The following is a 15,702-nucleotide window of genomic DNA, read 5'->3' on the forward strand; positions in this document are numbered from 1 at the left end:
TGTTAGTTTTAACTTAAGAGGTACATAAAATTGCAACTCTCTACGAACACTAGAAACCAAATTATCTTAACTCCAAGATTTTGTGCAAATTAATATTGTGAAAACACAAAATGTCCTAGCCGCTAGACGTCAGGTCAAATTTAAGTGACAGAAAATAAATAAATGTCATCTGGGTATCCTCACGGAAGATGTAGACGGAGTCGTATTCGTGGAGTGTAGTTGATGCGCAAGCTGTAGCGCTCTCTTACGGAAAAAATGCGTACTATTGACGTATTTATTTGTGGAGTGACAGATGTCACATACATAGAATGCTGTGCGCAGAATTCTAGTGAAATTCACTCACAATTACGAGTGGATCAATAGCACAGTATATAATTACTGCCCACTATTCGGCATTCTGTAGCCTAACTTCAGAATTTATACTTTCATTTACAGAACGGTGGATAGTGTCACCATTATTCGTCGATTCTTCTGTTGATCGAATCACATGCAAGGCCATCTATTATGAGACCGTTTAAGTTTATTAGTTCATGGCGTCTAACCCCTACTTTTTTCCTCTGATCAACGTAATGAAGAATGACACAGCATTATCACTTAAATTTTTGCACAGAGCCCCTGTGATCAATATATTGTTTCAGTGAGTAAACTCAGGATTTTGTTGGATAAAATGTGTTCTCACATGCAGATCGAACACTCCGTACAGAACTATAAATATTTCTGAAGAGAATCATGGTTGCCGGAAGGTCCGGTGCTGTCTGCGATAAGAGAACAGGAATCAACCAGGAACGGTGACACACTCATATCAGAACGGATTTCGTACGTTCAAATACAACCCGCAGATGGTGACGATGACTTTCCCTTTTACACAAAGGTTTCCATCCAACGAGTGCAAGTACATGTTGATTTGACATTATAAATACAGCCCTTCTGGTCGAATCTGATAAACAAACTTTACTCTCTTATCAAGAGAATACAGGACGTCCCAGAAGGAATGGCCAATTCTCAGGAACTAGAGAAGAGTGATCATACAAGGCAAAAAGTCTAGTAATCACGGATTCTGAAATGCATACCTTAAAAGCTATGTGCAGTTTTTCATCCTCGATACTGGTATGAATTTTAGAGGGTACGTTTAAAAGGAATTTTGCATCAAGTGATCGTTCCTGTCATATACCGGATTTCTGACGATTCCTCCTGGGGCAACCTGTAGCCTATACGAAATTCTAATCCACAGAATTATAATTAAGTAATAGGATATCATAAACCACTTATGTGAATTTAAGAAACCTTGAGGCATTAGCTATATATTCTACCGACATACTTTGCAAAGGATGGAAAACAACCTAACAGATGGACGTTTTGAGTTAATATATGGTTCAAATAGCTCTGAGCACTATGGGACTTAACCTCAGAGGTCTTCAGTGCCCTAGTACTTAGAACTACTTAAACCTAACTAACCTACAGACATCACACACATCCATGCCCGAGGCAGGATTCGAACCTCCGACCGTAGCGATCGCGCGGTTCCAGACTGTAGCGCCTAGAACCGCCGAACCACTCCGGCCGGTCAGTTAACACATGAAACGGGCCTACATACCTCCGTTGGTAACATCTTATCACTTACAAAAACTTTAAAATAGCATATTTGAAATATATGCTATCTATTTCCATTGATCCCCATAAACATAAAAGTTTGCCAGTAGAGTTTTACACTGAGGTGGCAAAAGTGGTGGGTTAGCGATATGCACATATACAGATGGTGGTAGTATCGCGCACACAAGGTACAAAAGAGCAGTGCATCGGCGGGACTGTCCTTTGTACTTAATTGATTCATCGTAAAAGGTGTCCGACGTGGTTATGACCGCAAGACAGTAATTACCAGACTCTGAACGCGGAATCGTAGTCGGAGGTAGACGAATGGGATTTTCCATTTCGGAAATCGTTAGGGAACTCAATATTCCGACATATAAAGTGTCAAGAGTGCGCCAAGAATACCAAATTTCAGGCATTACCACTCACTACCGACAACACAGTGGCCGACAACCTTCACTTCACAATCGAGAGCAGCGTTATTTGCGTAGAGTTCTCAGTGCTAACAGACAACCAACACTGCGTGAAATAACTGCAGAAATCAATGTGGGACGTATTACGAAGGTATCTGTCAGGACAGTACGGAGTTAATGTGCTATGCCAACAGACGACCGACGTGAGTGCCTTTGCTAACAGCACGACATCGCCTGCAGGGTCTTTCTTGGGCTCGTGAGCTATCAGTTTCAACTGTAAAACTGTGGCCTGGTCGGATGAGTCCCGGTTTCAGCTGGTAAGAGTTGATGGTAGGGTTCGAGTGTGGCGCACGCCCCACGAAGCCATGGAACCAAGTTATCGACAAGTCACTGTGCAAGCTGGTGTAGCTTCATAATGGTGTAAGCTGTGTTTACACAGAATAGACTCCGCCCTCTGGTCCGGCTGATCCTATGATTGACTGGAAATGGTTATGTTCGTCTATTTACTTGGAGACCATTTGCTTTCATGGACTTCATGTTTCTAAATAACGATGTGATTGCGACACAATCTCACGTGACTGATTTGAAGAATATTCTGGAAAATTCGATCGAATGATTTGGTCACCCAGATCTCCCGACATGGATCCCGTCAAACATTCATGTGGCGTAATCGAGAGGGCCGTTCGTACCCAACACCATGCATCGGCATCACTTTTGCAATTATGGACGGATATAGTGGCAGCATGGTTCAATATTTCTGCTGGGGACTTCCATCGACATGTTCAGTCCATGTCACGTCAAGCTGCTGTACTACACTGGGCAAAAGGAGGTCAAACACGATATTGGGAGGATTCCTATCACTTATATCACATCCGTCTATACTGGTTTACTTCAACGGGTATGATCTCAAACGGATTCCAGATTACCATCATGAATGTAAATTTCGATTTTGTTCTTGTCTTTCTCCAACCAAGTTGCTGGAAGTATCGCCCATACCTCTAGGTTGGACATTGCGCAATTTTGTTTCGACAAATTACATTATATCCTTTATTTTTACACAAAGTCCACGAACATACGGGGGATGGACAAAAATATGGAAATACCAAACACACAACACCTAACTTGCCTAATACGGTGTAGGAAATCCGTTGGCACACAAAAGACTTACCACCAGTTATCTCAGGTTGGATAAATACAGGACCTGTTCGGTTTTCAAGGAGACATCATACTATTCTTTTTGCAAAAGAGATTTTTTTTTGCAAAGAGTGGCAAGTTCAGATAACCGTGATGGATATGGATAACGATCACGCAGCCTTCTCTCCAAAGGCTCAATAATATTGTGATCTGGTGACAGTAGCGGCCAGACGCTCACACAACATTCTATTGTGGAAGGGACCTGAATAATCGAAGTGGACAAATAAACCTTGCCAGTAATGCGACCTTACAGGGTAACCATGTGGTCCACAGGATACCATGTGTTGAGTGGTACTTAAGATAGGTAAATAAATTAGTGAAATCAATGTGAAGTGAAGTATAAATTAGAAAATAAATGAAAAACTTAGTTTAGTTTAGAAGAATTACACACTGGCAAACAGCGGGCAGGGCTGCACTGGCAAAGACCGGCGATTGCAAGTCAGCACGTTCAGTAGCTTTTCAACGTGACAGAAGAGGCCATCGCCCTCTCCACATAAGCGGAAGCTGTCGATTCAGCCGTCAGGGCATCGCCCGACCGGCTCACGTGTTTCTCAATTGTCACATGTGATCAAAGGCCCTCGCCTACATTCTAAGAGCCAATGACCGACGTTAAGAAGATTCTTCGAAAAGTTTCAACGTGACAGAAGAGGCAATGATCGTGAAGTCGTTCACCTCCAGTGAACTGAAGTAAATAAATACGCGAGACTTAGTGGGGCCGAGAGTAGTTTACAGTTCCAGTACAGTGCAGTCGGTGCTGAAGACCGCCATGCAGGAAGAGACTACATCGTACACAGAAGCACCAAGTCCACCGCTGTAATGGAATAGCAAGCAGCAGCCTCGCCGCCAGAAGTTTGAAGGTATTTGAAGACTGATTTTTTGTACCCGGGTGACTTGTGAGGACGAGAAGGAGACGGCCTCACATCAGCAGTCACCTATGAGCTGGTGATCAAGATAGAACAGCCGAAGACTGGCAGGACGGAGTCGTTGTTCGAGTCCGGTACACTGGCCTTCCCCCGCCGCGCCGCTCCGCTGGCCGACGCACAATACACGCGGCCGCTTAGAGAAGAGAAACACTGGGACGCCACATCTAAGGTGTCACCATCCGTTTCACGACTTCGTTCTCAATAATGAAACGGGCCACCGTACGATCTGCGTCTCCAGTCAACTGGGCGAAACGGCGACACGAGATACACACCGCCAGGCGTAATCACACGCCGCCGCTGCCCCAGCAGATGGCTTCGCAAACGACACAGCTGCCGCTCTCCCAGCCAGAATAATCCAGTAAGGAAACCATTGTACAAAACTTTCAATAAAAGTAATCTTATGTAAAAATGCTGTTTCATTCTACCTCATGCCCGAGCCAAGGAAGAACCCAACCTGCCCACATGTTGTTAAGAGAGAAAAAGTAATTTATTTGGTGTTTTTCACCCTGACATAATGCTTTAGAATCAAATGCCCTTTGCAGTAATGCTCATCCTGACAACTGACTAGCATCAAAAGAGGAAACCCAGTTACACATGATATTGTTGCCCAAACCTTTACCGAACCCTCACCATGTTTCATTCTTGGGATGGAAACTCGGCCATTTCTCCTAAGTCTGGGTATTCTTGTTTCGGCAACACATTTCCCTGTTATGGGAACTGGCATCACATGTATTTGGTTTTGCAGTTCCCGATCGTCCTGCCTTTCCCATTTTATTGAGCTGCCTTCGTGTTGTTTTGGTTCTGTCAGGATTCGCGTCCTGCATTCAGTCCTGCAGTGACTTTTGCAGATGTCACGATCCCCTCCAATGACCGTATGTCAGCACCACTCAACACACTCTTTCGTCGGCGTTGTGATTCAGCAGACGACTTTTTTCCCATTTTTCGTGTATGCAGTACAGATCTGCGGTATGTTGCCTCTTGAAACACGAAACGCTACGGCTACCTACAAGCACCAACAATGTGCGGACTAGACTCGCATCTGCTATTATGTTAATGCTTTCATATGCCATTTTTTTCTAACCTCTGTGTATTGTCACTTGAAGCTAACGAGCGGACGCCATGTACCCGTCATCTCTGTGAATTAAATCTGCAATCATAGCATTACACGTGCAACAGTTGCTGAAGCTGGCATTTCATCAGAAAGGAACCCAAGGAATTTTGCAGAGTGAGATAGAAGTGGCAGAAGAAATATTTGTGTTTCTGCAAGAAGAGTCAGTGAAATGTGTGGTTCGTATACGCTCGCCTGTGCGTAGAGTGTAGATGAGCGGTGGAATGACGACGATATGTGCTTCACAAATGACAGTGATACTGAAACAGGTGTCAAGCCATGTAGGTCATCATGCTTGTCGGCCAGGGAGACACAGATCAGGTCTCCAGTGAAACGTAGTAAAACACAATCGTTGTCCATGGTGCGGGTAGTAAACCTGATAATAAACAAAAAACTATAAACAAAATGATAGAGAGAGAAAGAATTGATTTCGAACAAATCCACAGTAATATGACCGTGTAATACAGTTCTTCGTCCATAAATCTATAGATACAATGTGATTAAGACAAGATATATGCATAACGTAAGAAGTGGCAATTGACCCTGAACAACGAAAAGTGTGAGTACCTCGACATAAGCATAAAAAATTCTCTTAAATTTCGATTAACGCTAAATTTGAAGACAGTCGATTGGTATAAGTACCTAGGAACTACACCCGCCAGCAACTAAAATTGGAACCACTCTACTGAAATTGCCGTCGGAAAAATAAAAGGAAGACGGTGTGTTACTAGCAAAACCCTTGCAACATTATGACGAAATAGCGAGTGAGTGTCACATATAAAACAAACGAGTTCGAGTAGATACAAGTTTCTCGCAGCCGCCAAATCTTGTCGTGGCATTTCAGGCGCAATTTTCATTTTCTCCCTCGAAAGTGGAAATATTTTTCTGTCTCTCACCTACATACTTAATAATGCCGATCGTAATAAAATAAGAGAAATTAGAGCTCTCGCAGAACTATGTGGATATTTTTTTTTCGCATGTGTCTTACAGTGGATGCATTAACCCTCTGCCAAACACGTAAGTCCGAAACTGCAAAGTAATCATGCAGGTGTAGATTCCCATAATTATATCGCTAAGAATAAATTTTCAGTTGCTGTACAACGAATTGGGCGATGGAATTCAAAGTTGCATCTTCGTCCACAACACACCATATTTCTTTACTAATAGTCTGCTACATCTTCCTTTGCTTCATATGTCAAATCACGGATAAACCAGCAATAAAACAAAGAGCGGATGTGAGTCCACACAACAGGATTAGTGTTTCACTTTGATAGAAAGTAAATTAGTATTAACTCCACTTAAAGAAGAGCTTGTGAAGCACACTTTTCAACCGTACGCCATCTGTTGTTGAGTAACATAAAGCTAGTAGTCCAAAGAGCGGGTCGGCTATTTGCGCAATGACGCAGCTACTGACGTTCCAGATGGGTATATCATTCTACTTTCCTTTAAGGAAGCTGCGATGTAGATAACACATCATTTAAAACTCTATCCCCGAACATCCTCACGTTAAAGGAGATTTATATTCTCGAATCCATGCCGACTGCAGCAAGCTGCAATAGAAATATGCGTAGTGAAAGAGTATTAGAGCGGAAGGTCCGCGGCCGCATGTGATAAGACTACAGGTATCAGCCAGGAACGGCGACAGACGTTGCACGACGCCCGCATGCCGTGAAAATGACCTTCCTTTTGTGGAAATTTCATGTCTCTGTTAAATGCAGACAATCTGATGAATACTTTCACGGCAAACACAATCGTCTTGGGTTCTTCGAGACTGCAGTTCGTATGAAATACATTCTTGATTTAAAAGCGTATTTTCACAAGTATCATGCTTTGCTGTGCTCCAGAACCTTTCCTTCTGATCTGAACTACAGTCAACTCAAGCTTCAGAGTAAAGCTGTAATAAGAGTGCGTCATATTACTAACATACGCGTGCGTCGTCATTGTTCAGTTGCTAGCCCTTACACGATACTTCCACATAACCCCCACACGGTCCCAAGACGTGCAGAGGACACCTGGTAAATAATAGTGTGAATGACAAATCATGCCCAGATGTGTATCGCATCCGCGTTACCGGAACAAACGTGTGAAACAATGTGTTCCATCTCCCCGAGTCTACAGCTAACAGAGCCCAATGATGATTGTCGTCAGAGAGCATTATGATGAGGACGATCAGTGGAACGATTGAGTATGTAATATTTGACGTGAAAGCATCGTGTTTAGTGTCGATTTTAATTCACGACCCGTTGCCACATTAATTACAAGTGTAAAAATGTGCCGGCCGAAGTGGCCGTGCGGTTAAAGGCGCTGCAGTCTGGAACCGCAAGACCGCTACGGTCGCAGTTTCGAATCCTGCCTCGGGCATGGATGTTTGTGTTGTCCTTAGGTTTAACTAGTTCTAAGTTCTAGGGGACTAATGACCTCAGCAGTTGAGTCCCATAGTGCTCAGAGCCATTTGAACCAGCCATTTTTGTAAAAATGTGGTAAGTGTCTTAGATTACTATCGTTGTTTCGTCCCGCAACCGTTGTTGAAAGTGGAACACATGGCCGTCCATTAAGCACAGAAACGGTTCGTCTTCTAAAGTTATTTGCTACACTGTGACAGGGGAACACAATGAGTAACCTCCCCCACCACCCGAAACGCACAGGGAAAGACAATACATTAAGGCCAAAGTACTTCCATTGACACGCGGTAAGTTACATGGTACGGTGGTGAGATCACGCAGACGATATATCGTGCCCAAGGAAACACCATCTGTGCTCCATACCATGTCCGAACATCGGTGTCGTTGTCAACAGCTTATCTCCACCCTCCTCAAGCAAGACTGACGTCATGTCTGAGGATATTCTCCAACATGTCAGATTGTCCAACATTCTGGGCGGCAACATCTCATCTGTAAAGAAGCGCCTTGATACGAAAGACGTCCACTCGGGCTTCATTTCGAGTCAAGGCAGTACAGAAAAACCTCCTAGGTTCTAAAACATTGTTTGCTCCCCGTGTCCAAGAAGGCCGAAATGGACCACTGCCTTTCTCAGCAATTGGAAAGAGAACCACTTTTTGAGGTCGGAAGGAAACTGAGGAGCAGTCACTCCGAAATATGACGTACCTGGTGTGACGAACACTCAGTCACACATGCGCACTTCACCAGTACCTATTAATAACCGTATTGAAAATGTCTGGAAGTATTTGGAACAGTGAATGAAACTTGGCAGTCCACATCCCCACAGTTTTTAGCTATTTGTTGTCTAATCATGAAAGAAAGACTACAGCTAGATATGACACACCTGAAGAAATTTATAGACTCTCTTCGTCGCTAAATCGAGAGCGCCCTCAGGACTACAGGGAACGAGAGACGTTATTCCCGTGATGTCCACTGGTGGTAAGTCGTTTTTTGTTGAGTGTGTTTGTCTAATATTATGCGAACTCCAGGACTACCTCGCATCTACTTCAAGGTTTGAAACCTTCAATCACAGATCACTTAAATCTGGTACGAAGGCTATCGCGCTGCTGGGTAAATTCCTGCTTGGTGTTGCTGTTTCTACTACTCGGAAACGAGAAACACTCAGGTTATCACATCATTTCCCCAGCAACGAGCAATAAGCGACACCTTCTAATTACCTGTTTGTGAATACTTCCGTTTGGTTGGGAGAAATCTCATATGATGCATGCATCAGCAACAGCATCTTTGTAGCCATCGATGTAGCAACAGGCGGATATAACTTGAGAAATGAAATATTTCAGCTGAACTTACAGGATTTTTCTTAATGAATACATCAGGAGTGAGTGTATATAACGAAGCTACGTCGTGTAGTCATCCGAAGTATTTTACAGTTTTATAAGAATTGAGTATCTCTGTAAGAAATGATGGCCAAGAACACTAAATTTAGTCAGTTACTTCAAGAAAGTAAATATAAAGGCTGCCAACGGCCTTGCCGCGGTGGTATCACCGGTTCCCGTCGGATCACCGAAGTTAAGCGCTGTCGGGCTAGGCTAGCACTTGGATGGGTGACCATCCGGTCTGCTGAGCGCTGTTGGCAAGCGGGATGCACTCAGCCCTTGCGAGACGAACTGAGGAGCTACTTGATTGAGAAGTAGCGGCTCCGGTCTCGGAAACTGACATGCTGCCGGTAGAGCGGTGTGCTGATCACATGCCCCTCCACATCCGCATCGAGTAGCGCCTGTGGGCTGACGATGACAAGGCGGCCGGTCGCTACCTTTGGGCCTTCATGGCCTGTGTGGGAGTAGTTTAGTTTAGTTTAATTTTAAACATAAAGGCTTCCGGGATCTGTTGAAGGTACTGCAGCATGGCCTCACACACACAGAGTGGGCTGGAACGTCTGGACGACCGGTAGTGTGAACAGTCGATCCCATCCAGGCTGGGCTGGTGAACTCCGAACGCCTCCTGTAGGACTTATTTCCAGTTGAGAGATGTGGAGACGTGCAGTGCTGGGTCGAGTAGGATTGCTCGAAGTAGCGCCTAGATCTCCTCAGCGAGAAGTATGATGCGTTGATAAAGAAATATCATACCTTCGCCATCGGCACTATAGCCAGGTAGTTCTCAGGATCGTGTACCCTTCGAGGGTAGAGGCCAGTTCTAGGGTTTATCATTTGGCATATGGTGACGGCAGAAATTTTCACTCTGACAAAGTTCGCTTCCATGGAAGCGGTGTCGCTGTTGTCACGATTCAGTGGGCTTCCATAGACACTGAATGGTGGAAGACTTCTCATAAAAAATAACATTCGTCCTATCTGCCTGAGATGCCTTTACCACTACATCATCAATGGAGGCGAAACGCAAGTCTGTCCCCTTTACTCCATTACTACCAAAAGTATAGAAATTGTATGCAATATTATCTATTCTGTAGCCGGCCGCGGTTGTCTAGCGGTTCTAGGCGCGCAGTCCGGAACCGCGCGACTGCTACGGTCGCAGGTTCGAATCCTGCTTCGGGCATGGATGTGTGTGATGTCATTAGGTTAGTTAGGTTTAAGTAGTTCTCAGTTATAGGGGACTGATGACCACAGATGTTAAGTCCCATAGTGCTCAGAGCCATTTGAACCATCTATTCTGTACGGCATGTAAGGGAAATGAAAAAGTCCATATTATTTCATAATGTTCGTTTTCATCACAAACTCATGGACCACCGGTATGCAGTCGTAAGCATTGATGAGTCTCTTGTGTACAAGGCGTTAAGGACGACGCATTACAACCACGTCCAGTTGCCTTTGCTACTGTAGACTCCCTTGCTGATCAGGTAATTGTGGATCTCAAGCCAATTTACCTGCGGGTCCCGAAGTAAAGTATAGTCGTATGCCATTATTGACTTGGAAATCCCGAAGGGCATCTTCAGCCAACTGAATTGTTAAACTTGTTTTCTGCCCTTCACGAAGTCTGAGCGATGTGTGTCGTTTATGTGTAACTGATCAGTTTAGATGACTGTAATGGGTGTGGAAGTGTGGTGTCATGTATGTGTAGGATGATGATGAGAGAAAGGAGAGGATGAAACCTGGTGCCGGCACATAGCCAACTTCTCTCAGGTACCACAAACTGGGCCGCCGAGCTTAATGTCCGCATCCTGCAGACGGATCGCCATCAACATTGTCTCGTACATACGCTTTACAAGTCGTTTGGAATTTAATCCCTGATACTGGCGTAAATCCGGTAACCTGTTGCTTTACACCACCACCCCTTCTGTCTGAAACGAGGTGCAGGGTACTGGAAGAAGAAACGAGCGAAGGAAATCATAAAACAATCTACGGCAAATTAAGAACAATTTTAGCATGGTTCCTACAAGAATGGCAGGGTTACTGGGACACATGAAGAGCAAGATGACTTGATATCTTCAAGTTCAAAGGATAGCAGCTAATTTGGTATTATCGTGATATACGAGAGCGACTTCCACGAATATGATAACGCAAGATGAGTGGCAATCTTTAAAAGAAATGTGTGTTCTCTTTGCAGCCGGATCTTCTCACGAAATTTCAGTCAAAATCCAAAGGCGAAAATAATTTTTTGGCTCTCACATCCATTGTATTAAAATAAGAGAAATCAGAGTTCGAATGAAAGATGAAATGTTCGTTTTTCCCGCTACTTGTTCGAGGGTGGATCTGTAGAGAAACGACTTGAACACATTTCGATGAACGGTCTGCAATCACTTAAGTGTGAACTGCGGTGTAATCATGTAGGTGTCGATAAAAATGTGAATATCTCAGGTACCCTCCGCGCTATTGGCTAATGATGTATAGCCAGATTTTCTGACGAGCTGTTTCAAGTTTATGCACAGTATTTCGAGGATCTACCCAGCCGTCTTTTTCAGGTACAGTGAGATTTTCTGTTGTGTGTACTAGCTGCCCCTACCCCAACCAGAAAGTGAATGTTGCACCACGATACTCGTATCATCGTATTCAGTTTTATGATTATATTCAAGCTTGTGCTTGACGACAGTGAATTTTCTTGGCTGTTTTACTTGGGTTTGTCGCTGATGTTCCTTGGATCAGCAAAAGCTAGCTAAGCCATTTGTGTCTTCTATTCCTCAGTCTCAGTCTCAGCTTCAGGTTTTCTTGATTTTGAGTTCAAAGCCCATTTAATTTCATGATCTGAGTGCCCATTGCTTAAGAAAACTATCCTTTGACGATTTTTTTCTTCTTCTGTATCCATAGTCACATATCGGATGTTTAGATAGACTAAAATAATGCTTACACCTATGTTTTTGGACATCTAATTTACGTCAGAACTTCATTTAATTCACCCACTTGCAAATCTCCAGCATATATCTTCTCAAACTTACATACGAGACAGCTGATTTATATATCGTGATACATATAATTTGGCGACCATCGCCACCAACGGATAGGGTACTATCTAGTTATTGTTCACTTGTTACTGGTTTCTGTATTGCATAGACCGTTACGGACGAATCCCCTATGCTTTCCGTCCATACTTGTTCGTCCGTGTAATTTGCTTGTGTAGCCGAGGCTTCCTTCTGTGTGTTATCTAGTCTTCCTTCCGAGAGTTTATTGCGTCATCGGGTGTGTGGGTTCTCACTGCCGCCGTCTTCATCTAGCCGCGACCGCTGCCGTCGACGCCGCCAACTCCCTCAGTTTATCGCGCAACGACTGCCATCGACGTCACCACTTCCATCTGGTTGTTGCCGTCACCGCATCACCCCAGACATACCTGCTTCCCTACCTCTCACACAGGAGACGCTCACATTGTCCAAAACTCCACCATAGCTCGTCGCCTTGGCAACAGCTTCACTTCGGCAGCCACTCATCCCAATCAACGCCGCCCTTCACTGCCTGCGGATCATTCTACAACAACTATTATCTATACTTGTCTTTGTTCTGCTCCAACCGTCACCACATGGAATACATCCTCTCCATCAACCCCCTACATCTATCCTCCCTTACACCGCTCTCTGTTCCAGCTCCTCCGATATGTTGTTTTTCAGTCACTACTCATCAGTCACCACATCTATCACCGACACACACTTAACAGCCCGCAGAGTAAAAGTTGCCACAGACGATATCACTTCATCAAGCCTCATCATTCCAACCAACGCATGGCGTTCTGAAGGACCTGTGAAACACTCAGGCGACCCTCAACACAACGACACGTTCCACCACCCCAAACCCACTACAATTTTCTATCCCACATCGTTAAAAACCCAACGCAACGTCAAAATTCTGATATCAGTCCCACACCCACCCGAAAGAAATCGCAAACTGATCCTGATGACAACCAGCATATGGGCACCTCTCCTCCCCCTGCAACACCTTCCCTACCTTCCACACCTTCACGCTCCTCAACCTACATCCGAAATTCCTCATATTCAAATCCCTCACCCTCGAAATCTACAAATATCTACCAAGTCTCCACAGCCGAGAAGTCATCTATAGAAAAGGCACTGAATCACTTAAATCCTTCGACCCCTGTTTCCATAGTGAACTTCTCTCCAAAAGTCCTCACATTACCTTTGGCCACAGAGTCTCCATAACACCCCTAACCACGGTATCCCTTGCCATAAAAACCCAACTCCCCGCTATCCTCCCACTCTCACTGCAGTTATCACTGGAGTCAGCCTTGAGATCACCGATGAGAAAGAGGAGTCTGAAATAAACAACACCCAGAATTTAAAAGTTCAATAAGCACTTTGAATCAAGAATGCTCACTGTTCCACTTGCCTTATCAGTATTTTTATTGACTCACCCGCCGCCACACACCTTTTCCTTAAAGATGGAGCTCTGATATACGACCACCACTACAAGGTCGAACATTGCAAATCCCATCCCAAGTCCTACCACTGTCAAAAGTGTCTTCGCTACAATGATCACCGAATTGCAGACTGTAAAAACCGACCTACCTGTCCATCCTGCAAAGCCTTCAATTTCCTTAAACGCTGCCCTAACCTAGATTCCCCTCCAACCTGCAACAAGTGCAGTGACCTATTCCTTGAAATGTAAAGCCCAGTCTCAAACAAGCAACCGAGAAATCATAGTCCCATTCCGTCTATTGATACCCCAATTCGTTCCAACAATTCTCTTCAGCCAGCCACCACTGCTGAAGACATCATCAAATACATCTACCAAAACATTATTCCATTACAATGTGCACATACCTATCAACAAATCTCGCTTGCTGCTCGCTTTGTGTTCCATCCCTACACCCAAACAACTTACTCCCACAACCAGGTCCACTTCTTCACTCACCTCGACACCCTAGTCTAAGCTCCATCTAGTCCTCTTCCACAAACGCTACTCTAATTTCCTTATAATGACATGATAGCACTACAAAATCCTTTATCTCAACATCTGCTCCCTACCTGCCAATAAACATCTTTTAATGCATACCATGTCTAATACAATGTCCATACCTTTATCCTTAATTTAACATTCCTCGAACGCTGTCACACCAACCAAACCTCTGCTTATATACTCCACTGCACAGAACACACCCTTACCCTATCCAGAAGCCAAGTTGCAATTGGACAATGTGTGAACATCTCTGTTAGACCACAATCCTTGTGCAATATTGCCACCGAACACTGTTAGGCCCCTGCGGAAGGGCAAATTACTGTGACAAGGAGGGAGGCGACCCCACCAATAGGGTTCCATCACCCTGTACACCTCCAGACCGTCCAGCCTCAGTATCAACATCGTCCACCCTGGAGACAGACGTCTCACTAGGATGGTTCAGTGGAACACCATCAGACTTGCGCCCACAGGTAGCGTCAGTCACAGACAGGGGGCAACCGCAACAGACGCAATGAGATGTGGTCGGTTTCCACACTTGGATGGCGATTGGAGACGGAAGCGGGGAGAGACGTCGTGTCGTGTGGTGCGAAGGTCAGGGAGGACAGCGCATCACCAGTAACAGGGTCGTCATACCGTGCACACGTCTGATGGAGGTAGTATTTAGAAGGGATATAGCGCTGTCCCTTCCGTTTCTTCGGTGACCGTTGCTTCCTAATATGTTGTTCCCTGTCGGACGGCGGACGGCTGTCGTCTGACTTCAGAAAGGTGGACGTCGTTACAGACGCTTCACCAAGAATCATTGTGTCAGGACAGACGGCTGGCGTCTGCTGACAGTCACAGTCCTTACTGCTGCCTCCGGTGGCAGTGTATGAGAAGCATACCAAATGTCCAAAGAGTCGTCGAGAGGAGACGTTGCCACTGCCGGCTGATTCTGAGAGTGCACAGCAGGCAGGCCCGCTGTGGACGCGTAGGATAGTGGCACATTGGCCGCCGCAGGGAGAGCGACATCACCGATCGGCGTCTGAATCACTCTACGACAGAGACATTCAGAATGGACAATGTCTTCCTCGCCACAACCTGAACAAGTGCGTGGCTGGGCATCATACATGACGACAATCATGCAGCTGCCAGTAACCAAGCAAAGACGTGCGTATCTCCTCGGTTCAGTTTCTATCTGACGGACGCCATTAAAGACACAGTAGGTTTCAAACATCTTCCACATTTCAGAAACTAGTCTGAAGGCATTGCCGTAAGGTTTAATGGCGGCCACCACAACGTCCGACGGTACCTCAAACGAGAATACGAAAACTCTCAACGTCTAGAGGCCAACACCAGCATGGTGAATCACGGCAGCCGTCGGAGAATAGGAACTTGAGATCGTTATCATGGCGCTGCACAAGGTTGGCGCACAGCTCATCATTCGTCAACAGTATGTATGCAGTGGTTCTAATGATGAAAAATTAATTCCGAAATCATCTTGCGGCGGAAGACGCATTTCGACCCACGTAAACCGTTCTAATTAATAGGCTTTTGGTTATTCATGACCCAAAGGGAACGATAATTTTATCGTAGCTTTGCGATAGGATAACGGCATGATGGGCGATGAATCCCGTCACGTAGTCAAACTACAAAACAGAAGTAAAAAAACACACGCCAAGAGAGAAACGAGACGTGATCGCCTAACCACTGTCGAAAGCAGACTGCCAGCTCAGCTGCTCAAGCACGACT

The 15,702-nt window shown here is 45.0% G+C and overlaps 1 pseudogene; it reads left to right on the forward strand.

The window, feature by feature from the left end:
• The first annotated feature begins 9,142 nt into the window (after window positions 1–9,142).
• On the forward strand, window positions 9,143–9,260 carry LOC124723649 (annotated as a pseudogene).
• Window positions 9,261–15,702: the final 6,442 nt, after the last annotated feature.

The sequence above is a fragment of the Schistocerca piceifrons genome, chromosome X, assembly GCF_021461385.2.
Source record: "Schistocerca piceifrons isolate TAMUIC-IGC-003096 chromosome X, iqSchPice1.1, whole genome shotgun sequence".
NCBI lineage: Eukaryota > Metazoa > Arthropoda > Insecta > Orthoptera > Acrididae > Schistocerca > Schistocerca piceifrons.